General features: G+C 39.4%; 1 long non-coding RNA gene across 1 annotated transcript; it reads left to right on the top strand.

The window, feature by feature from the left end:
• The first annotated feature begins 22,245 nt into the window (after nucleotides 1-22,245).
• Nucleotides 22,246-24,284, top strand: LOC117091087. The gene is made up of 3 exons (XR_004440232.1): nucleotides 22,246-23,006; nucleotides 23,456-23,524; nucleotides 24,026-24,284. It is a non-coding gene; the product is annotated as an uncharacterized LOC117091087 (long non-coding RNA).
• The last annotated feature ends 200 nt before the right edge of the window (nucleotides 24,285-24,484 follow it).

Here is a 24,484-nt window from a genome sequence, read left to right as displayed (position 1 = left end):
AAGTCCAAGTTTGGAAATCCCCTTCTTGTTCAGTAATAAATAATTATTGAGCACCTACTATGTGAATAATGTGAGGTCAGGCTCCATGGAGATACACAGATGAAGAAAACATAAAGGCAGAAGATGGTGAGTCAAAGTGGGGAGAGGAAAGAGATGTGCTCTTTTGATTCTTTTATTCAGTTCATTAGAAATAATGACCCATGAACTCATGGCTATTTTTAAAAAGGTATTTACTTAATTCTATGGATTAAAGCTTAACACTGTTATTATTCATTTTTTTGCTAAAATTATTTCAGCTTTGGTCATTACAGGTTCCTTTAGGTTGGTTCCCATGTTCTTTCAACAAGCACCCCTCCATCCCACACTCCTCTTTTTGGGTGTGAGCATTTCCTTATTTTCTGGCACCACAAGATGTTCCAGCCTCATCTTATATTTTCCTTGCACCAGCCCTGAAATGAATCACTTCTTTAAGGAGCCCAATTTTCAAGTTTTATTTTCAATTGAGAGATAATAATTGTATATATTCATGGAGTAAAATGTGATGTTTTGATACATGTATACATGTGATATAGATATACAAACATTTTGATACATGTATACAAGGATCAAATCTGGGTAATTAGCACATTCATCACCTCAAGTATTTATTATTTCTTTGTGAGAACATTTACAATCCTCTCTTTTAGCTATTTTCAAATAGACATTATTATGAAGTATAGTCACCTTGCTGTGCAGTAGAGCATCAGATCTTATTCCTCCTAACTGTAACATTGTAGTCATTGACCCATGTCCTCTCCTTTCCCTTTCCATCTCCCGTCCCCACTCTCCCAGCCTCTGGTACCTACCATTCTATTCTCTACTTCTACAAGTTTGACTTTTTCAGATTCCATATATAAGTGAGATCATACAATATTTGGTCTCTGTGCCTACCTTATTTCACTAACATAATGTCCTCTAGGTTCATCCATTTTGTCACAAATGACAGAACTTCCTATTTTCTTAAGGCTAAATAGTGTTCCATTGTGTACAAATGCCACATTTTTAAAATCCATTCATCCATTGATGGACACTTAGGTTATTTTTGTGTCTTCACTATTGTGAATAATACTGCAATAAACTTGGGCATGCAGATATCTCTTTGGCATATTGATTTCAATTCCTTTGGGTATATACCCAGTAGTGGAATTACTAGATCACACAATAATTCTATTTTTACCTTTCTGAGGAAGCTCCATACTGTTTTCCACAATGGTTGTACCATTTTATATTCACACCAATAGTACAGAAGGATTCCAATTTCTCCACATCCTCACCAACACTTATTTTTTCTGTTTTATTGATAGCAACCAACCTAATGACTGTAAGGTGGTATCTCATTGTAGTTTTGATTTGCATTTCCTTAATGATTAGTTAGTATCTTGAGTATTTTTTGAGTTACTCAAAAAGTTGAGTATCTTTTCATGGGCTTATTGGACATTTTTTTTTTTACCTTCTTCAGAAAAATGTCTATTTAAGTACTTTGTTCACTTTTTTTATTTTATTTTATTTTATTTTATTATACTTTAAGTTCTAGGGTACATGTGCATAACGTGCAGGTTTGTTACATATGTATACTTATGCCATGTTGGTGTGCTGCACCCATCAACTCGTCAGCACCCATCAATTCATCATTCATATCATGTATACCTCCCCAATGCAATCCCTCCCTCCTCCCCCCTCCCCATGATAGGCCCCAGTGTGTGATGTTCCCCTTCCCGAGTCCGAGTGATCTCATTGTTCAGTTCCCACCTATGAGTGAGAACATGCGGTGTTTGGTTTTCTCTTCTTGTGATAGTTTGCTAAGAATGATGGTTTCCTGCTGCATCCATGTCCCTACAAAGGACGCAAACTCATCCTTTTTTATGGCTGCATAGTATTTCATGGTGTATATGTGCCACATTTTCTTAATCCAGTCTGTCACAGATGGACATTTGGGTTGATTCCAAGTCTTTGCTATTGTGAATAATGCCGCAATAAACATCCGTGTGCATGTGTCTTTGTAGTAGAATAATTTATAATCCTTTGGGTATATACCCAGTAGTGGGATGGCTGGGTCATATGGTACATCTAGTTCTAGATCCTTGAGGAATTGCCATACTGTTTTCCATAATGGTTGAACTAGTTTACAATCCCACCAACAGGTACCATCTCACACCAGTTAGAATGGCAATTATTAAGAAGTCGGGAAACAACAGGTGCTGGAGAGGATGTGGAGAAATAGGAACACTTTTACACCGTTGGTGGGATTGTAAACTTTGTTCACTTTTAAATCAGGTTGCTTTTGTCATTGTAGTTGAGTTTTAGGACTTCTCTATATATTCTGGTGATTAATCCTTGTATTAGTCCATTTTCATGCTGCTAATAAAGACATACCCAAGACTGGGCAATTTACAAAAGAAAGAGCTTTAGTGGACTTACAGCTCCACATGGCCTCACATCGTGGCAGAAAACAACGAGGAGGAGCAAGTCACATGTTACATGGGTGGCAGCAGGCAGAAAGAGAGCTTGTGCAGGGCAGCTCCCATTTTTAAAACCATTGAATCTCTTGAGACCCATTCACTATCACAAGAACAGCACAGGAAAGACCCACCCCCATAATTCAATCATCTCCCCCTGGGTCCCTCCCATGACACAGGGGAATTGTGAAAGTTACAATTCAAGATGATATATGGGTGGGGACACAGCCAAACCATATCAGTCCCTTATCAGAAATATAATTTGAGGCTGGGTGTGGTTGCTTATGCCTGTAATCCCAACACTTTGGAAGGCCGAGGTGGGCAGATCACCTGAGGTCAGAGTTCAAGACCAGCCTGACCAACATGGAGAAACCCCATCTCTACTAAAAATAGAAAAAATTAGCCAGGCATGGTGGCACATGCCTGTAATCACAACTACTTGGGAGGCTGAGGCAGGAGAATCACTTAAACCCAGGAGGCAGAGGTTGGGGTGAGCCAAGATCACACTATTGCACTCTAGCCTGGGCAACAAGAGTGAAACTCCATCTGAAAAAAAAAAAAGAAATATAATTTGAAAATATTTTCTCCTAATCTGTGAGTTGCCTTTCTAGTCTGTTGATACTGACTTTCAGTGCACAAAACTTTTTAATTTTCATGAAATTCAATTTGTCTATTTTGTTATTGTTGTAGCTTGTGCCTTTGGTATTGTATTCAAAAAAATATTGCTAAATTCAATGTCATGAAGATTTTGTCCTATATTTTTTCTAAGAGTTTTATAATTTTATATCTTATATTTAGGTGTTTGATCCATTTTTAATTGCTCTTTTTATATGGTGTTAGGGGCCAAGTTCATTCTTTTGCATGTGGATATCCAGTTTTTCCAGCACCATTTGTTGAAAAGACAATCCTTGAGGGGCGGAGCAAGATGGCCGAATAGGAGCAGCTCCAGTCTCCAACTCCCAGCGCGAGCGACACAGAAGACCGGTGATTTCTGCGTTTTCAACTGAGGTACTGGGGTCATCTCGCTAGGGAGTGCCGGACAATCGGTGCTGGTCAGCTGCTGCAGCCTGACCAGCGTGAGCTGAAGCAGGGCGAGGCATCGCCTCACCTGAAAGCGCAAGGGGGAAAGGAATCCCTTTTCCTAGCCAGGGGAACTGAGACACACAACACCTGGAAAATCGGGTAACTCCCACCCCAATACTGCGCTTTAAGGAAACAGGCACACCAGGAGAATATATCCCACACCTGGCCGGGAGGGTCCCACGCCCACGGAGCCTCCCTCACTGCTAACACAGCCGTCTGCGGCGATCTATCCGCAAGGCAGCAGCGAGGCTGGGGGAGGGGCGCCCGCCATTGCTGAGGCTTAAGTAGGTAAACAAAACCGCTGGGAAGCTCGAACTGGGTGGAGCTCACAGCAGCTCAAGGAAGCCTGCCTGTCTCTGTAGACTCTACCTCTGCGGACAGCGCACAGCTGCAGTCCATTAGGGGAAAGAGCGGGGGCGGTGCAGACGCGAACGACTCTGTCTGACAGCTTTGGGGAGAGCCGTGGATCTCCTAACGCGGAGGTTGAGATCCGAGAACGGACAGACTGCCTGCTCAGGTGGGTCCCTGACCCCTGAGTAGCCAGCTGGGAGACATCCCCCACTAGGGGCAGTCTGACACCCCACACCTCACAGGGTGGCGTCACCCCTGAGAGGAAACTTCCAAAGAAGAATCAGACAGGTACACTCGCTGTTCAGCAATATTCTATCTTCGGCAACCTCTGCTGCTGATACCCAGGCAAACAGGGTCTGGAGTGGACCTCAAGCAATCTCCAACAGACCAACAGACAGTTCTTCTGACTGTCAGACGGAAAACTATCAAACAGGAAGGACACCTATACCAAAACCCCATCAGTACGTCACCATCATCAAAGTCCAGAGACAGATAAAACCACAAAGATGGGGAAGAAGCAGGGCAGAAAAGCTGGAAATTCAAAAAATAAGAGCGCATCTCCCCCTGCAAAGGAGCGCAGCCCATCGCCAGCAACGGATCAAAGCTGGTCAGAGAATGACTTTGACGAGATGAGAGAAGAAGGCTTCAGTCCATCAAACCTCTCAGAGCTAAAGGAGGAATTACGTACCCAGCGCAAAGAAACTAAAAATCTTGAAAAAAAAGTGGAAGAATTGACAGCTAGATTAATTAATGCAGAGAAGATCATAAACGAAATGACAGAGATGAAAACCATGACACGAGAAATACGTGACAAATGCACAAGCTTCAGTAACCGACTCGATCAACTGGAAGAAAGAGTATCAGCGATTGAGGATCAAATGAATGAAATGAAGCGAGAAGAGAAACCAAAAGAAAAAAGAAGAAAAAGAAATGAACAAAGCCTGCAAGAAGTATGGGATTATGTAAAAAGACCAAATCTACGTCTGATTGGGGTGCCTGAAAGTGAGGGGGAAAATGGAACCAAGTTGGAAAACACTCTTCAGGATATCATCCAGGAGAACTTCCCCAACCTAGTAGGGCAGGCCAACATTCAAATTCAGGAAATACAGAGAACGCCACAAAGATACTCCTCCAGAAGAGCAACTCCAAGACACATAATTGCCAGATTCACCAAAGTTGAAATGAAGGAAAAAATCTTAAGGGCAGCCAGAGAGAAAGGTCGGGTTACCCACAAAGGGAAGCCCATCAGAATAACAGCAGACCTCTCGGCAGAAACTCTACAAGCCAGAAGAGAGTGGGGGCCAATATTCAACGTTCTTAAAGAAAAGAATTTTAAACCCAGAATTTCATATCCAGCCAAACTAAGCTTCATCAGTGAAGGAGAAATAAAATCCTTTACAGATAAGCAAATGCTTAGAGATTTTGTCACCACCAGGCCTGCCTTACAAGAGACCCTGAAGGAAGCCCTAAACATGGAAAGGAACAAGCGGTACCAGCCATTGCAAAAACATGCCAAAATGTAAAGACCATCGAGGCTAGGAAGGAACTGCATCAACTAACGAGCAAAATAACCAGTTAATATCATAATGACAGGATCAAGTTCACACATAACAATATTAACCTTAAATGTCAATGGACTAAATGCTCCAATTAAAAGACACAGACTGGCAAACTGGATACAGAGTCAAGACCCATCAGTCTGCTGTATTCAGGAGACCCATCTCACATGCAGAGACATACATAGGCTCAAAATAAAGGATGGAGGAAGATCTACCAAGCAAATGGAGAACAAAAAAAAGCAGGGGTTGCAATCCTAGTCTCTGATAAAACAGACTTTAAACCATCAAAGATCAAAAGAGACAAAGAAGGCCATTACATAATGGTAAAGGGATCAATTCAACAGGAAGAGCTAACTCTCCTAAATATATATGCACCCAATACAGGAGCACCCAGATTCATAAAGCAAGTCCTTAGAGACCTACAAAGAGACTTAGACTCCCATACAATAATAATGGGAGACTTCAACACTCCACTGTCAACATTAGACAGATCAACGAGACAGAAAGTTAACAAGGATATCCAGGAATTGAACTCATCTCTGCACCAAGCGGACCTAATAGACATCTATAGAACTCTCCACCCCAAATCAACAGAATTACATTCTTCTCAGCACCACATCGCACTTATTCCAAAATTGACCACATAATTGGAAGTAAAGCACTCCTCAGCAAATGTACAAGAACAGAAATTATAACAAACTGTCTCTCAGACCACAGTGCAATCAAACTAGAACTCAGGACTAAGAAACTCAATCAAACCGCTCAACTACATGGAAACTGAACAACCTGCTCCTGAATGACTACTGGGTACATAACGAAATGAAAGCAGAAATAAAGATGTTCTTTGAAACCAATGAGAACAAAGATACAACATACCAGAATCTCTGGGACACATTTAAAGCAGTGTGTAGAGGGAAATTTATAGCACTAAATGCCCACAAGAGAAAGCAGGAGAGATCTAAAATTGACACTCTAACATCACAATTAAAAGAACTAGAGAGGCAAGAGCAAACACATTCAAAAGCTAGCAGAAGGCAAGAAATAACTAAGATCAGAGCAGAACTGAAGGAGATAGAGACACAAAAAACCCTCCAAAAAATCAATGAATCCAGGAGTTGGTTTTTTGAAAAGATCAACAAAATTGACAGACCGCTAGCTAGACTAATAAAGAAGAAAAGAGAGAGGAATCAAATAGACGCAATAAAAAATGATAAAGGGGATATCACCACCGACCCCACAGAAATACAAACAACCATCAGAGAATACTATAAATGCCTCTACGCAAATCAACTAGAAAATCTAGAAGAAATGGATAATTTCCTGGACACTTACACTCTCCCAAGACTAAACCAGGAAGAAGTTGAATCCCTGAATAGACCAATAGCAGGCTCTGAAATTGAGGCAACAATTAATAGCCTACCACCAAAAAAAGTCCAGGACCAGATGGATTCACAGCTGAATTCTACCAGAGGTACAAGGAGGAGCTGGTACCATTCCTTCTGAAACTATTTCAATCAATAGAAAAAGAGGGAATCCTCCCTAACTCTTTTTATGAGGCCAACATCATCCTGATACCAAAGCCTGGCAGAGACACAACAAAAAAAGAGAATTTTAGACCAATATCCCTGATGAACATCGATGCAAAAATCCTCAATAAAATACTGGCAAACCGAATCCAGCAGCACATCAAAAAGCTTATCCACCATGATCAAGTGGGCTTCATCCCTGGGATGCAAGGCTGGTTCAACATTCGCAAATCAATAAACGTAATCCAGCATATAAACAGAACCAAAGACAAGAACCACATGATTATCTCAATAGATGCAGAAAAGGCTTTTGACAAAATTCAACAGCCCTTTATGCTAAAAACGCTCAATAAATTTGGTATTGATGGAACGTACCTCAAAATAATAAGAGCTATTTATGACAAACCCACAGCTAATATCATACTGAATGGGCAAAAACTGGAAAAATTCCCTTTGAAAACTGGCACAAGACAGGGATGCCCTCTCTCACCACTCCTATTCAACATAGTGTTGGAAGTTCTGGCTAGGGCAATCAGGCAAGAGAAAGAAATCAAGGGTATCCAGTTAGGAAAAGAAGAAGTCAAATTGTCCCTGTTTGCAGATGACATGATTGTATATTTAGAAAACCCCATTGTCTCAGCCCAAAATCTGCTTAAGCTGATAAGCAACTTCAGCAAAGTCTCAGGATACAAAATTAATGTGCAAAAATCACAAGCATTCTTATACACCAGTAACAGACAAGCAGAGAGCCAAATCAGGAATCAACTTCCATTCACAATTGCTTCAAAGAGAATCAAATACCTAGGAATCCAGCTTACAAGGGATGTCAAGGACCTCTTCAAGGAGAACTACAAACCACTGCTCAGTGAAATCAAAGAGGACACAAACAAATGGAAGAACATACCATGCTCATGGATAGGAAGAATCAATATCGTGAAAATGGCCATACTGCCCAAGGTGATTTATAGATTCAATGCCATCCCCATCAAGCTACCAATGACTTTCTTCACAGAATTGGAAAAAACGGCTTTAAAGTTCATATGGAACCAAAAAAGAGCCCGCATTGCCAAGACAATCCTAAGTCAAAAGGACAAAGCTGGAGGCGTCACGCTACCTGACTTCAAACTATACTACAAGGCTACAGTAACCAAAACAGCATGGTACTGGTACCACAACAGAGATATAGACCAATGGAACAGAACAGAGTCCTCAGAAATAATACCACACATCTACAGCCATCTGATCTTTGACAAACCTGAGAGAAACAAGAAATGGGGAAAGGATTCCCTATTTAATAAATGGTGCTGGGAAAATTGGCTAGCCATAAGTAGAAAGCTGAAACTGGATCCTTTCCTTACCCCTTATACGAAGATTAATTCAAGATGGATTAGAGACTTAAATGTTAGACCTAATACCATAAAAACCCTAGAAGAAAATCTAGGTAGTACCATTCAGGACATAGGCATGGGCAAGGACTTCATGTCTAAAACACCAAAAGCAACGGCAGCAAAAGCAAAAATTGACACATGGGATCTAATTAAACTAAAGAGCTTTTGCACAGCTAAAGAAACTACCATCAGAGTGAACAGGCAACCTACAGAATGGGAAAAAATTTTTGCAACCTACTCATCTGACAAAGGGCTAATATCCAGAATCTACCAAGAACTCAAACAAATATACAAGAAAAAAACAAACAACCCCATCAAAAAGTGGGGAAAGGATATGAACAGACATTTCTCAAAAGAAGACATCCATACAGCCAACAGACACATGAAAAAATGCTCATCATCACTGGCCATCAGAGAAATGCAAATCAAAACCACAATGAGATACCATCTCACACCAGTTAGAATGGCAATCATTAAGAAGTCAGGAAACAACAGGTGTTGGAGAGGATGTGGAGAAATAGGAACACTTTTACACTGTTGGTGGGACTGTAAACTAGTTCAACCATTATGGAAAACAGTATGGCGATTCCTCAAGGATCTAGAACTAGATGTACCATATGACCCAGCCATCCCACTACTGGGTATATACCCAAAGGATTATAAATTATTCTACTACAAAGACACATGCACACGTATGTTTATTGCGGCACTATTCACAATAGCAAAGACTTGGAATCAACCCAAATGTCCATCTGTGACAGACTGGATTAAGAAAATGTGGCACATATACACCATGGAATACTATGCAGCCATAAAAAAGGATGAGTTTGCGTCCTTTGTAGGGACATGGATGCAGCTGGAAAACATCATTCTTAGCAAACTATCACAAGAAGAGAAAACCAAACACCGCATGTTCTCACTCATAGGTGGGAACTGAACAATGAGATCACTTGGACTCGGGAAGGGGAACATCACACACTGGGGCCTATCATGGGGAGGGGGGAGGAGGGAGGGATTGCACTGGGGAGTTATACATGATATAAACGTCATGCACATGTACCCTAGAACTTAAAGTATAATAAAAAAAAAAAAAAAAAGAAAAAAGAAGGAAAGAAAAAAAAAAAAAGAAAAGACAATCCTTTTCCCATTGAATGATGCAGGCATCCTTGTCAAAAGTCATATGGTCAAATACACAAGGGTTTATTTCTGTGCTTTCTATTCTGTTTCATGTCTATATGTTTGGCTTTATGTTAGTACCACACTGGTTTGATCATTGTAGCTTTATAGTAAGTTTTGAAATCAGAAAGCGTGATTGCTTCAACTTTGTTCTTCTTTTTTAAGATCAGTTTTGCTATTCAGGGTCCCTTGGGATTCCATATAAACTTTAGGATGGGTTTTTCTATTTCTCAAAAAAAAAGGTCTTTTGCGTTTTCATAGGAATTGCATTAAATCTGTAGATGGATTGCTTTGAATAGTATTGAAATATTAACATAATTAAATCTTCCAATCTGTGAATATGAGAGTGTTTTTCCATTTATTTATGTTTTCTTTTAATTTGTTCAGCAATATTTTATAGTTTTCATTATACTATCCTTTCCCTCCTTGGTTAATTACTAAGTATCTTGTTTGTTGATGCTATTGTAAGTTGAGCTGTTTTCATAATTTTCATTTCAGATTGTTCACTGTTACTCTATAGAAATGCAACTGAGTTTTATATGTTGACTTTAAATCCTGCTACTTTTCCAAATTCATTTATTATCTCTAATATTTCTTTTTGTGAACTCTTTATCACCTGCAAACAGAGATAATTGTACTTTTTCCTTCCCTAGTTGGATTTTTTTATTTCTTTTTCTTGCCTGTTTGCTCTAAATAGAACTTCCAGTACTATTCTAGAAGTCGTAAAAGTGGGCATACCTGTTCCTGATCGTAGAAGAAAAGCTTTCAGTCTGTCACCATAGAAGTTGATGTTTGCTGAGTCTTTCACACATGGTTTTTATCACATTGACTTAGTTTCCTTCTACTTCTAGTTTGTTGAGTGTTTTTATCTTAAACAGGTCTTAAATTTTGTCAAATGATTTTTCTGCATCAATTAAGATAGTCATGGCTTTTTTCACTTCTAATCTGTTAATATGGTGTACTATATTGATCAATGTTTGTCTATCGAACTATCCTTGCATTCTACAAATTAATCCTATTTGGTCATGGTATATAATCCTTTTAATATGTTGCTGAATTCACTTTGCTACTATTTTGTTGAGGATTTTTACATCAATGCTCATAAAACATTGGTTTATAGTTTTGTTTTGTAGTGTTTTTGGCTGGCTTTGGTATCAGGGTAATGCTGGCCTCATAGAATGAGTTGGAAAGTCTCCCTCCTCTTCAAATTTTTGGAGAAGTTTGAGAAGGACTGACATTCTTTAAACGTTTTGTAGAATTCACTAGTGAAGCTATCAGATATAGGGCTTTTCTTTGTTGGCAACGATTTGATTACTGATTCAATCCCCTTACATTTATATTTCTATTTATATTTTCTATTTCTTCATAATTTCGTCTTCATAGGTTTTGTATTTCTGACAATTTGTCCATTTCATCTATGTTATCCAACTTGTTGGCATACATTTGTACATAATGCCCTCTTATAATCCTTTTTATTTCTGTAGAATAGGTAGTAATGTGTCCGCTTTCATTTCTGATTTTTGTAAATGGAGTCTTCTCTTTTGTTTTCTTATTCCATCCAGTTAAAGGTTTGTCAATTTTGCTGATCTTTTCAAAGAATCAACTTTTAGGCTTATGAATCTTTTCTATTGTTTTTCCTGTTTTACTTTTATCTCTGCTTTAATTTCCATTATTTCCTTTCTTCTGCTAGCTTTGGGTAGTTTGTTCTTTTATTCTAGTTCCTTAGGTCGTAAAGATAGGTTGTTGATTTGATGTCTGTCTTGTTTTTATAATGTAAGTATTTACAGCTATAAATTTTCCCATCAGCACTGTTTTCACTGCATCCTGTAAGTTTTGGTATATTGTGATTTCATTTCCATTCATCTTTAAGTATTTTCTAATTTATCTTCTAATTTCTTCTTTCATCCATTTATTATCTAAGAGTGTGCTGATTAATTTTCATAAATTTATGAATTTTCCACTTATACTTCTATTATTGATTTCTAACTTCATCCCGTTATGGTCAGAGCAGATAATTTTTATGATATCCAAGACTTAATGTGTGGCCTAATGTGTGGTTTATCCTGGAAAATGTCCCATGTGCACTTGAGAAGAATGTGTATGCTGTTGCTGTTGGGTAGAGTGTCCTACATATGTCTGTTAAATCTAGTTGATTTATCATGTTGTTTAAATTATCTATTTCCTTAATGATCTTCTGTCTCATTGTTCTATCCATCATTGAGAGTGGGTATTGAAATCTCCAACTATTATTGCAGAACTGTCTATTTCTCCCTTCAATTTTTTTCAGTTTTTGCTTCATACTCTTGACTGATCTATCACGAAGTGCATAAACGTTTATAATTGTTGCATCTTCTTGATGTATAGAGTCTGTTATTAAGACATAATGTCTTTCTTTGCCTCTTGTAAAAAAATGTTTTTGAGACAGTGTGTGGCTCTGTCACCCAGACTGTAGTGTGGTGGTACAATCTCAGCTCACTGCAACATCTGCCTCCAGGATCAAGTCATCCTCTCATCTCAGCCTCCTGAGTAGCTGGGACTACAGGCACATGCCACTATGGCTAGCTAATTTTTGTTTTATTTTGTTTTGTTTTTTGGTAGAGACAGGGTTTCACCATGTTGCCTTGGCTGGTCTCAAACTCCTCAGGTTAAGCAATCTGTCTGCCTCAGCCTCTCAGAATGCCAGGACTAATTTTTTTGGTTACTGGTTGCATGGAATATGTTTTTTTTAATCTTTCACTCTCAATTATTTGTATCTTTGCATCTAAAGTGAGTCTCATGTAGAAAGCATATAGTTGGGTCATGTATTTTTATCCATTCTTCTCATTTCTGTCTTTTAATTGAAGAGTGCTATGCTTTGGAAATTTGTATCCCTCCAAGATTCATGTTGAAAATTAGTCCTCAGTGCAATCATATTAACAGGTAGATCCTTTAGGGTGTGATTAGGTCATAAGGGCTCCACCCTCATGGATGGAATTAGTACCTTTATAAAAGGGCTTGAGAAAGAGAGTTCATTCTTCTTTTTGTTTTGTGTTTTTTTTTTTGAGATGGAGTCTCGCTCTTTTGCCCAGGCTGGAGTGCAGTGGCCAGATCTCAGCTCACCGCAAGTTCCGCCTCCCAGGTTCACGCCATTCTCCTGCCTCAGCCTCCTGAGTAGCTGGTACTACAGGCGCCCGCCACCTCGCCTGGCTAGTTTTTGTATTTTTTTTAGTAGAGACGGGGTTTCACCATGTTAGCCAGGATGGTCTCGATCTCCTGACCTCGTGATCCTCCCATCTCAGCCTCCCAAAGTGCTGGGATTACAGGTTTGAGCCACCGCGCCAGCGAGAGTTCATTATTTTTGCCCCTTCTGCCATATGAGGATGGAGCAAGAAGGTGCAACTCCTCACCAGGCACTGAATCTTCTGGTGCCTTGATCTTGGACTTCCCAGTCTCTAGAATATTGAAAAATAAATTTATATTATTTATAAACCAAAAATATCACCAGTATGTGACATTTTGTTATAGCAGCAGGAATGGACTAGGACAGAGTTTCATCCATTTACATTTAAAGTAATTATGGATAAGGAGAGATTTCTGTCATTTTGCTATTTGCTTTTTATATGGCTTATAGCTTTTTTTGTACCGCATTTCCTGCATTACTGTCTTCTTTTGTGTTTAGCTGATTTTTTTGTAGTAAACTGTTTACATTCCTTTCTCATTTCCTTTTATGTATGTTTTATAGCAATTTTCTTTGTGGTTACCGTGGGGATTACATTTAACTTCTTAAAGTTATAACACTCTAATTTGAATGTATACCAGCTTAATTTTAATAATGTATGAAAACACCACTCCTTTACAGCTCCAGTCCCACCTCTTTCAGTTGCTGATATCACAAAATTACATCTTTATACCTTCTGTGCTCCAAAATAAAAACTAATTTTCTAAATGTGTTAGTTTCTTAAATTATGTGGAAAAAAAAATGATGTGGAGTTACAAATCAGAGTTACAATAATAACATCTTTTAGGATAATTTTTAAACAGATTAGTTTCTTAAATCACATATAAAGTAAAGAGTGGAGTTAAAAACTATTATTACAATAATACTAGCTTTTATAATTGTACATGTATTTAGCTTTATTTATTGATATCTTTATTTCTTCATACATCTTCAACTTACTTTCTAGTGTCCTTTCATTTCACCCTGCATAAGTCTCTTAATCATTTCCTGCAGGGCAGATCTAGTGGTAACAAAATCTCTCAGCTTTGATTTATCTGGGAATGTCTTACCTTCTCCCTCACTTTGGAAAAACAATTTTGCTGGATATAGGGTTCTAGATTGGCAGTTATATTCTTTTAGCACTTTAAGTATATCAGCATACTGGTTTTTGGCCTCCAAAGTTTCTGATGAGAAGTCTACTAATAATATTGTGAATCTCTTTTATGTAACAAGTCAGTTCTCTCTTGCTATTTGCAAGACTCCCTTTTTGTCTTTGTCTTTCGATAGTTTGATTATAATGTGTCTCAGTGTAGGTCTCTTTAAGTTAATCTTTCTTGGTATTTATTGAAATTCTTGGATCTTTATATTTGTGTTTTTCATCAAACTTGAGAAGTTTTCAGTCATTATTTCTTCAAATATTCTCTTTTCCCTATTCTCTCTCTTCTCCTTCTGAGAGGACAGGGTCTTTTTTGCCCACTCTGACTTCTGCGAACAGTGTGCAAGCTGCTTCAGGAATATGTGGGGATGGGCAGCTGCCATTATGCTAAGGGCTGAAATTAACTACCATTTCCCTACTATTCAACCTTTCCCCAGGAAGTTGCAAGCCTTCAATAGGTTTCAGAGTTCCAAAATAGTTACATCATCCAGATTCTGTCAATGAAACTGCTGTCTAGGTGGGGAGACAGATTCCTGATGCTTCCTACAGCACTGTCTTCCCAGAATCCTATCACCATGGCTCCTTTTATTAAAGATTTGTGTTTAAAAACCAATATTTAGCAGCTAAACATTAGAGTTTCTTGGTTGTCTCGGTAGATAGAGCTAGGATATGAATATATATATTCTAGCCCACTGTATTAGCCTGTTCTCATACTGCTATAAAGATACCATCTGAGACTGGGTAATTCATAAACAAAAGGGGTTTAATTGACTCACAGTTCTGCATGACTGGAGAGGCCTCAGGAAACTTACAATCATGGCGGAAGGTGAAGGAGAAGCAAGGCACATCTTACATGGCAGCAGGAAAGAGAGAGAGAGTGCACAGGGGAAACCGCCACTTTTAAAATCATCAGATATTCCTCATTATCATGAGAACATCATGGGGGAACTGCTCACATAATTCAATCTCCTCCCGCAAGGTCCCTCTCTCAACACGTGGGGATTATAATGGGAGATGAGATTTGGGTGGACACACAGAGCCAAACCATATTGTTTTGCCCCTGGCCTCTCCTAAATATTATGTCCTTTTTACATTTCAAAACCAATCATGCCTTCCCAACAGTCTACCAAAGTCTCAACTCATTCCAGCATTAACTGAACAGTCCAACTCCAAAGTCTCATCTGAGACAAAGAAAGTCCCTTCTGCCTATGAACTCATAAAATCAAAAACAAGTTAGTTACTTCCAAGATACAAAGCGGGTACAGGTATTGGATAAATGTTCCCATTTCAAATGGAAAAAAAAAAATGGCCAAAACAAAGAGGCCATAGGCCCTATGCAAGCTCAAAACCCAGCCTGGCAGTCATTAAATCTTAAACTTCCAAAATCTCCTTTGATTTTATGTCTCACATCCAAGGCATGCTGATGCAAGGGTGGGCTCCCATGGCCTTGGGCAACTCCACCCCTGTGGATCTGTAGGGTACACCCCATGCAGCTGCTTTCATGGTATGGCATTGAGTGGCTGTGGCTTTTCCAGGCAAGGAGGGCAAGCTGTCAGTGGATCTACTATTCTGGGGTCTGGAGGATAGTGGCCTTTTCTCACAGCTTTACTAGGGAGAGCCCCAGTGGGGACTTTGCATGAGGTCCCCAACTCCACATTTTCCCTCCACATTGCGCTGATAGAGGTTCTCCATGAGAGCTCCACCCCTGCAGCAGAGATCTTCTTGGACATCTGGGCATTTCCATACATCTTCTGAAATTTAGGCTGAGGCTCCCAAAACTCAACTCTTATGTTCTCTACACCCCAGGCCCAACACCACATGGAAGCTGCCAAGGTCTGTGGCTTGCACCCTCTGAAGCAACAACTTGAGCCGTACACTGGCCCTTTTTTAGCCACAGCTGGAGCTGGAGTGACTGGGATGCAGGCCACCAAGTCCTGAGGCTTCACAGAGCAGTAGGGCCCTGGGCCCTGGGCCCAGCCCACAAAGTCATTTTTCCCTCCTAAGCCTCTGAACCTGTGATGACAGGTCTCTGATATGTCCTGGAGACATTTTCTCCATTGTCTTGACTATTAACATTCAGCTCCTCATTACTTATGCAAATTTCTCCTCCAGAAATTTTTTTTTTTCTATCACATGCTCGGGCTGCAAATTTTCTGAAACTTTATGCTCTGCTTCCCTTTCAAACATAAGTTCTAATTTCAAACACTCTCTTTGTGAACATATTTAACTGAACACTTTCAGAATAAGCCAGGTCACATCTTGAATGCTTTGCTGCTTGGAAACTTCTTCTGCCAGATACCCTAAATTATCTCTCTCAAGTTCAAAGTTCCACAGATCTCTAGGGTAGGGGCAAAGTGCCACCAGTTGCTAAAGCATAGCATGAACGATCTTTACTCCAGTTTCCAATAATTTCCTCATCTCCATCTGAGACCACCTCAGCCTGAACTTCATTGTCCATATCACTATCAGCATTTTGCTTAAAACCATTCAACAAGTTTTCAGTAGTTCCAAAATTGCCCATATCTTTCTATCTTCTTCTGAGTCCTCCACACTGTTCCAACCTCTGCCTGTTACCCAGTTCCAAAGTCACTTCCATATTTTTAGGTAGTAACTTTATAGCAATACTCCACTCTGCAGGTACCAATTCTCTGTATTAGTCCATTCTCACACTGCTATAAAGATACTACCTGGGACTGGGTAATTCATAAACGAAAGAGGTTTAATTGACTCACAGTTCTGCATTGCTGGAGAGGCCTCAGGAAACTTACAATCATGGTGGAAGGTAAACGGGAAAGAGGGCACGTATTACATGGTGGCAGGAGAGAGCATGCAGGGGAAACTGCCCTTTTGAAACCATCAGATCTGGTGAGAACTCCCTCGCTATCATGAGAACAACATGGGCGAACCACTCCCATGGTTCAATCTCCTCCAACCAGGTCCCTCCCTCAACACATGGGGATTATAATTGGAGATGAGATTTGGGTGGGGACACAGAGCCAAAACATATCACCCACCCATCCACATATATTTATATTTATATTTATATTTTCATCTGTGTGTATAGTAAATATCATTAGTTTGTACTGATAACTAATTTTAATCAAACACCACAGAATTTATTTTAGACTTCTCTTTTTCTTATTGATAACTTCTTATTTTCTAACAGAGTAAAACCTAATTTTCATCATCTATAATCTGTTTACTTATTTAGTCAATTCTAATATAGGTATAAAGAAGTTTCACGATTGCTGGTTCATAACTTTTTGAAAAGGAACCTACCTACTTTTGCTAACAAGATTACAGCATTCACATAGTTTGTTTTTTTGTTTTTTGCTTTAGTCTCAGTATCCAATCAACATATGTCTTCCACAGTTACTAGGGTTTAGTTTTTTTTTTTTCTTTTGCACCACCTCATTGTGGTTATGTTGTTCATTTTCAATAGTCTTGCTAGTATTTGCATTCCAGTTTGGGCTCCCCTCACATCCTGGTTGGTTTTCATTGCTGTTTATTTTTAGGTATATGAAACATTACTATGACTCTAAGTCAAAGCTATCCAAAAATACATAATCACAGAGGTTTCATTCCCTCGTCAACCCAACTGCTCTTCCCCTGCTCTGCACCTCTTTCTATCTCACCCCTGTAGAGAACCAGTCTTTTCCATTCTAGTTTCTCTTTCCTGAATGCTCTTTGGCACATATAAGCAAGTTATAAAAATAAAGATACTTATTAAAACAAAATTTCCTGACAAAATCAAAGTTTCTCATGGAGCTTACATTCTGTAATTCCCTCTACATGCAAGACACTATACAAAGAACTTAAAGGACAAGAGATACATAGAAGATATAAATGGGCCATACCTTAGAGTTTTACATTCTTGATAATAGATAATATGTACACATGTTCTTGATGGGAGGTAATGTGTACATTCATGAAAAGTACCACGTAATTTATACTAAGTTCCAAATGACAAGCACTAATTTCTTTCTTCTTTCTCTTTTTTTCCAACTTATATTTTAAGTTCAGGGATACATGTGCAGGATTTACAGGTTTATTATAGTTTAACATGTGCCATGGTGGTTTGCTGCACAGATCATCCCATCACCTAGGTATTAAGCCCATGACTATGCGCTATCCTTAAGGATAACCATGGGCTACCCTTCTTGTTGTTCTTCCTTTTCCAAACCCCTGCTGTCTGACATGCCCCAGTGTGTGGTTTTCCCCCCAAGTGCCCGTGTGTTCCCATCATTCAGCTCCACTTATAAGTCAGAACATGCAGTATTTGGTTTTCTCTTCCTGTGTTAGTTTGCTGAGGATAATGACTTCCAACTCCACCCCCGCAAAGGACATGATCTCATTCTTTTTTACGGCTGCATGGTATTCCATGATGTATATATATGTACCACATTTTCTTTATCCAGTCTATCATTGATGGACATTTAGGTTGGTTCCAACCTACTACTGTGAATAGTGCTGTATGTGTACATGTGTCTTTATAATAGAATGATGTATATTCCTTTTGGTATTCACTCAGTAATGGGATTTCTGGGTCAAATTGTATTTCTGCCTCTAGGTCTTCAAGGACCACATTGTTTTCCACAACAGTTGAGCTAATTTACACTCCCACCAACAGTGTAAAAGCATGCCTTTTTCTCCACAACCTTGCCAGCATGCTCATGGATAAGAAGAATCAACACAATGAAAATGGTCGTACTCCCCAAAGCAATTTATACATTCAATGCTATTTTCATTAAACTACCAGTGACATTCTTCATGTAATTAGAAAAAGCTATTTTAAAATTCATATGGAACCAAAAAAGAGCCCAAATAGCCAAGACATTGTGCAGAAAAAAAAACAAAAAAACAAAAAAACAAAGCTGGAGGCATCACATTATCTGACTTCAAACTATACTACAAGTCTTCAGTAACCAAAACAGTTTGGTACTAGTACAAAAATAGACACATAGACCAATGAAGCAGAATAAAGAACCCAGAAACCAGACCACACACCTACAATTATCTGATCTTCAATAAACCTGACAGAAACAAGTAATGAGGAAAAGATTCCCTATTTAATAAATGGTGCTGGGAGAACTGGCTAGCCATATGCAGAAAAATGAAAGCAGATCCCTTCCTTACACTATATACAAAAATCATCTCAAGATGGGATAAAGATTTAAATGTAAAACCCAAAACTATAAAAACCCTAGAAGAAAATCTAGGCAACACCATTCAGGACATAGGCATGGGCAAAGATTTCATGATGAAGATGCCAAAAGCAATAGCAAAATTTGACAAATGAGATCTAATTAAACTAAAGAACTTCTGCATAGCAAAAGAAGCTATCATCAGAGTGAACAGAAAATCTACACAATGGGAGAAAAATTTTGAAATATATCCATCTGACAAAGGTCATCTAGCATCTACAAAGAACTTAAATTTACAAGAAGAAAAGAAACAACCCCATTAAAAAGTAGGCAAAGGACATGAACAGACACCTCTCAAAAGAAGACATACATATGACCAACAAACATATCAGAAAAAGCCCAACACCACTGATCATTAGAGAATGCAAATCAAAGCCACAATGAGATACTGTCTCACCCCAGTCTTCTTTCTCTTAAACACTTGTGGAGCACCTACTATGTGGCACTATTCTAGTGTCTAGGGATACAGCAGCAAAGAAGAAAAAACTCTGTTTTCAAGGAGCTTACAGTTTTGTGGCAAGAGAAAGACCATCAATCAATCAAAAAATTAAAAGTCAAAGCACATTAACTATCAGATAAAGATAACTGCTTTGAAGGAAAATAAGCAGGACAGAGGGATAGAGGTGTTTGGATAAAAATACAGTTGCGAAGTCTCAGGAAGTTCTTTTGGAAAAGCAAACACCTTAAAAATGTAAAGACTGAGCCATCTGGGTGAAAGCACCAGGCAGAGGGAGCAGTCTGGAAGAATTTGGAAGAAAAGAAAATCACTTACAGATTTGTTTCCAAGGAAACTTCACATAGAAGGTGGGGTTTGGCTAGGCTTAGAAATATGGCAGGACTCTGGGACATGGAGAGAACAGGAAGGGAATTCTAGATGAGCAGTAATAGAGCAGAGGCAGGGAGGGTCAAGTAAGTCAACCCATCCATCTGTGAAAGAGTTTGGATAAAGACAGTAAAGCAGCTGGAGATGGTTATGAGGGTTTTGAGTGCTGGACCACAGTAGTCCTTTCTCCAAAGGCATTGGGGAAAGCATTAAAGGAGACTAAAAGCAGAATACACAGAAGTGTATATAGTTTGAGCCCACACCCTTTTATTTTCAGAAGAAAATCATACATATATACACACAGATATGTAAGACCACAAGGAATACACCCAATGGTAACACCCATTATTTCTGGATGATGAAATGGTGAGTGATTTTTATTTTTCTTTATGCTTGTTGTTGTTGTTGTTGTTGTTTTTGAGACAGAGTCTCGCTCTGTTGACAGGCTGGAGTGCAGTGGCATGGCCTTGGCTCACTGCAACCTCTGCCTCCCAGGTTCAAATGATTCTCCTGCCTCAGCCTTTCGAGTAGCTGGGACTACAGGCACGTGCCACCATTCCCAGCTAATATTTGTATTTTTAGTAGAGATGGGGTTTCCTCATGTTGGCCAGGATGGTCTCAATCTCCTAATCTCATGATCTGCCTGCCTCGGCCTCCCAAAGTACTGGGATTACAGGCGTGAGCCACCGCGCCTGGCCTCTTCATGCTTTTCTATATTTTCCAAATTTTCTATAAATTATCATTGTTACTTTTATAAACAGAAAAAAAGTGAAAGAATAAGCATTGTTATCATCAGAAAGGAAAGATTTAACATGGGAATGGCCCAAGGGAGTGTTTGAAAAAAATTAAGTGAACAGTGGATACAGATGGACAAGAAAAAGGAGGAGGAGTTTACTCAGTAACCTTTGAGCCACAGAATACAAACTCCTTTCTCTTGTAAGGTCAGCCCCAGTTCTGTATTTGAGAGTAAGTAATAGAGACAGCTGTGTGTATGGGTGACATTTCTCTACATTTTGCTCAGCTATTGGCAGCAGCCCTACTTTCTCCCCACGCAGAGAGAGGGAAACTGCTAAATTGCAAAAAGAAGAAAATCCAAAATCCAAGATGCATTAAGATACAGTTTGTATGTTTATTCTTTCTACATATTTGGATGTCGCAGCTCAAATTCCAACCTAAAAATAACAAGAGAAGGAGCATTTCTTTGCGAAGTGAGATACAAGCTCCCCTTTGTGAAATTATTCCTCTGGGAATGTCCACAGAAGCTATCATCTTGTTTCACATAATCCCAGGAAATGAGATAGCATGGGAGATGTCTTTCAAGGGATCTGTCCAGGAATGAAGGGCACCGAATGAACAAGTCTTTGTTTCCAAATCTAAATCAGCAGTGCCCAAAACTCACCTTCTGTTATGGACTGAATTGTGTCTTCTGGTCCCACCCCCCAAATTTATTTGTTAAAGCTCTAACCCCCAATGTCATGGAATATGGAGATGAGGCCCTTGAGAGATAATTAGATTTAGATGAGGTCAACAGGGTGGTGCCCTCCTGATGGAATTATGCCCTTCTAAGAAGAGAAACCAGAGAGCTTACCCCCTCTCTGCCATTAAAGACACAGATAGAAGGCAGAAGTCTTTAAGCCTGGAAGAGAGCCATTACCAGAAATCAACAACGCTGGCACCCTTACCCCAGACTTCCAGACTCCAGAGCTGTGGGAAATAAATGTCTGTTGTTTAAGCTACCTCAGTCTATGGTGTTTTGTTATGGCAGCCCAAGCAGACAGAGACAATTTCCCTCCCTCTGAGTTCCTCCTGGACCCACTATCTGTACCATTACTTTCACTGCATCCTAGTCTGTCTTAGAGTCTTACGTGTTTTAGGGGTAGATATAGAGTCTCTGCTATGTTAGTCTTTTGAAATCAGAACTATGTCCTTAAGTTCTACTACTTTCTGTATTGGCCCCCAAAGTATTATACATACATTCATCACTCAGTCTAAAACTATGTATCGAGTAACTACCATATACCAACCATGTTGATAAACTCTGTGGAATAGAAAGATGACAAGAAGTTTTTAAGCTCAGAGTTAAGCAGCAGAGCAGACAAAACAGGTACATACATAAACAAACCTAACAAATGCAATAAGCGCAATTCTAGTGGCAAGTGAAATGCATGGGCACACAAAGGAAGGAGTGACTCTTTCACCTGATATCAACTAAAGAGAAAAAAATGAGACTATTTTTCCTCTTTTTTTTTTTTTTTTTTGTAGAGGTGGGGTCTTGCAATGTTGTCCAGGCTGGTCTCAAATTCCTGGCCTCAAGTGATTCTCTCACCTCAGTCTCCCAAAGTGCTGCAATTACAGGTATGGGCCACCATGTATGGCTAAAAAATCAAGCTTTTAAAGATTTAAAGTTAATTTTATTTAAAAGTCCTGCAAAGGACTATAGACTGAGGCCTATAGCCCAGAAGCAGCCCTTTAGAGAGGTTCTATCAGAGGTTCTATCAGATTGCACCAGCCCAGTATTTTAGCAGTGGGCTATATAGATAATGAAGGTTTAGTATGTGTAAAATCACATCAAACTTGTTCAGAAGTTATAGTAAAGAGGAATCACATCAAGGGTATAAGAGTATATCTGGTTATAGATATATACATTTGGGTGTAAGAGTATATCATTATAGATTATAGAGGCATAATCACTAACCTTGTCAGATATTATCTTATGTGTAGGAAAAGGCAAGAACTAGGGTCATTTATCTTTTAAGAAATATAGTAACTCAGGCAAGAGATGTGGGGCACTGTGTCCTCTATCCTGTTTGCTCTACAAAGCATCTCTCCAGAGAACTGCATGTGGTCACAGAGTTAGAGCCTTTGTGAAATCATGCCAGCAAGCATAAACGAGCAAATATGCCTTCTTACCTATGCTACTTTGTCTCACACTGAGAAGTGCAGATGACTCCCCAGGTGAGACGGCATTTGACTGAGAGCTTAAAACAAGAGTTCCACAGATGAGGAGAAGAAAGAAGCTTTCGCTCCAGGCAGGAGGAACGGTGTGAGGGTGAATACAGAATGGTCTGGTGTAGTGTGTGGGAGTGGGGAATGGGGGGATTAGAAATGAGGAGAGATCAGACTAGACAAGTAGGTTAGATGCAAATCATGAAGGCCCCCGATTCCTGAATGAAACCCTAAAGAGCTTCTACCTAATGGTCTAAATCTTAGTCGGCTCTCAGGAGTTTTTAAGCAGGGAAATGAGTGATCTAATCTGCAATTTGGAAAAGAATCCCCAGAAAAAGAAAATAACATAACATCAGAAATAGAAACTCTAAAGGAGAATAGTGAAGAGACTGTTGTGATGGTCTAGCCAAGAGAAAACAAGAGAGGAACAAGCAGAGGGACAGAGACAATGGAGAGGAGGGCAGCATCATGGAGCCAGCTGAGTGTGGAAACCATGTCTGAAATTCAAGCAATTACCACTGTTACATGATTTTCCTCTAACACGTTCTGTAGCCCTGAGCAAGAAAGCATAACAAACCAGCCAACGAATGGCAGGTTTTTCCTGAGTGCAGGATGAGAAAGGTGCCACTGGAAATCACCAGGTTATTGGAACTAAGAACATTGGTGAGCGTGTTGGGTGGGTGATTTTTCACAAATCCAGATGGGAAGAAAGAAAGAATCTAAAGGAACAGCAAGGACTCACAAGAACAGATGTCCAATGAGGCTAAAGAATGGGTTGCAAAAAGAAAAAGAAAGCAGAAAAAGGATTTCAAAATTCATGATTTCAAAGATTGAGTCATTTTATATGTGACAAGTCTCCAGGTATTAAATTAAATTAATTCATTAATGTAAAAAAAATCCAGAAAGTTCTTAGATGAAATAATTTTAAGGAACTGAGAGATTCAGTTGTTAAATAGGTCATCAAAAAGGACATTGAAGTCAACCAGGGTAATGACAGGGGCTGGAGAGAAGTGGCAGACTGCAGGAAAAGCACTGCAGTCCTCAGAGAATGGATGGCAAGTTTGGGAGGCATACAGATGAAGTTCTGTATGAGTAAAGGAATTCTAATTTAAACAGTTTCAGAACTGCCAGGAAAGCTGCAGAACAAAGGTCTGAAAACATAAAAGAAGCTAGGAAAATGCAAGTCCTTCCTCCTGACCCTAGAAAATCTCTGGTGCCAAGGCTAGGACTCTGCTGCCAACTTCAGGCCTGGGAAAACCAAGACTCCAGGAGCCTCTACCTCTAGGATTCTTCCAAACGTCTCACCATGTCCTCTGATAACTTTGTAGTCATCTGCCACATCCTACTTCTGAATAAATCCTACATTCCACCTTTCTGTGCCCATACCCAAGAAGCCAAATGTTAATGGAGAAAACCACAAAGGTAGTTAACTGGTCGGTACTGCCAAAAACAAACAAAAAAAACAGGCAAACAAAAACCAACCACGTATCTTTAGTAGACTCACATTGCCCTTCACTACACAATATATCTCACTCACTCTCATCAAATTTGTCATAGCCCAATTTGACAGTCATTCACAGC

Source organism: Trachypithecus francoisi, unplaced genomic scaffold (assembly GCF_009764315.1).
Source record: "Trachypithecus francoisi isolate TF-2019V2 unplaced genomic scaffold, Tfra_2.0 Lachesis_group11, whole genome shotgun sequence".
Taxonomy (NCBI): Eukaryota; Metazoa; Chordata; class Mammalia; order Primates; family Cercopithecidae; genus Trachypithecus; species Trachypithecus francoisi.
This window is presented reverse-complemented; position numbering and strand designations above follow the sequence as displayed.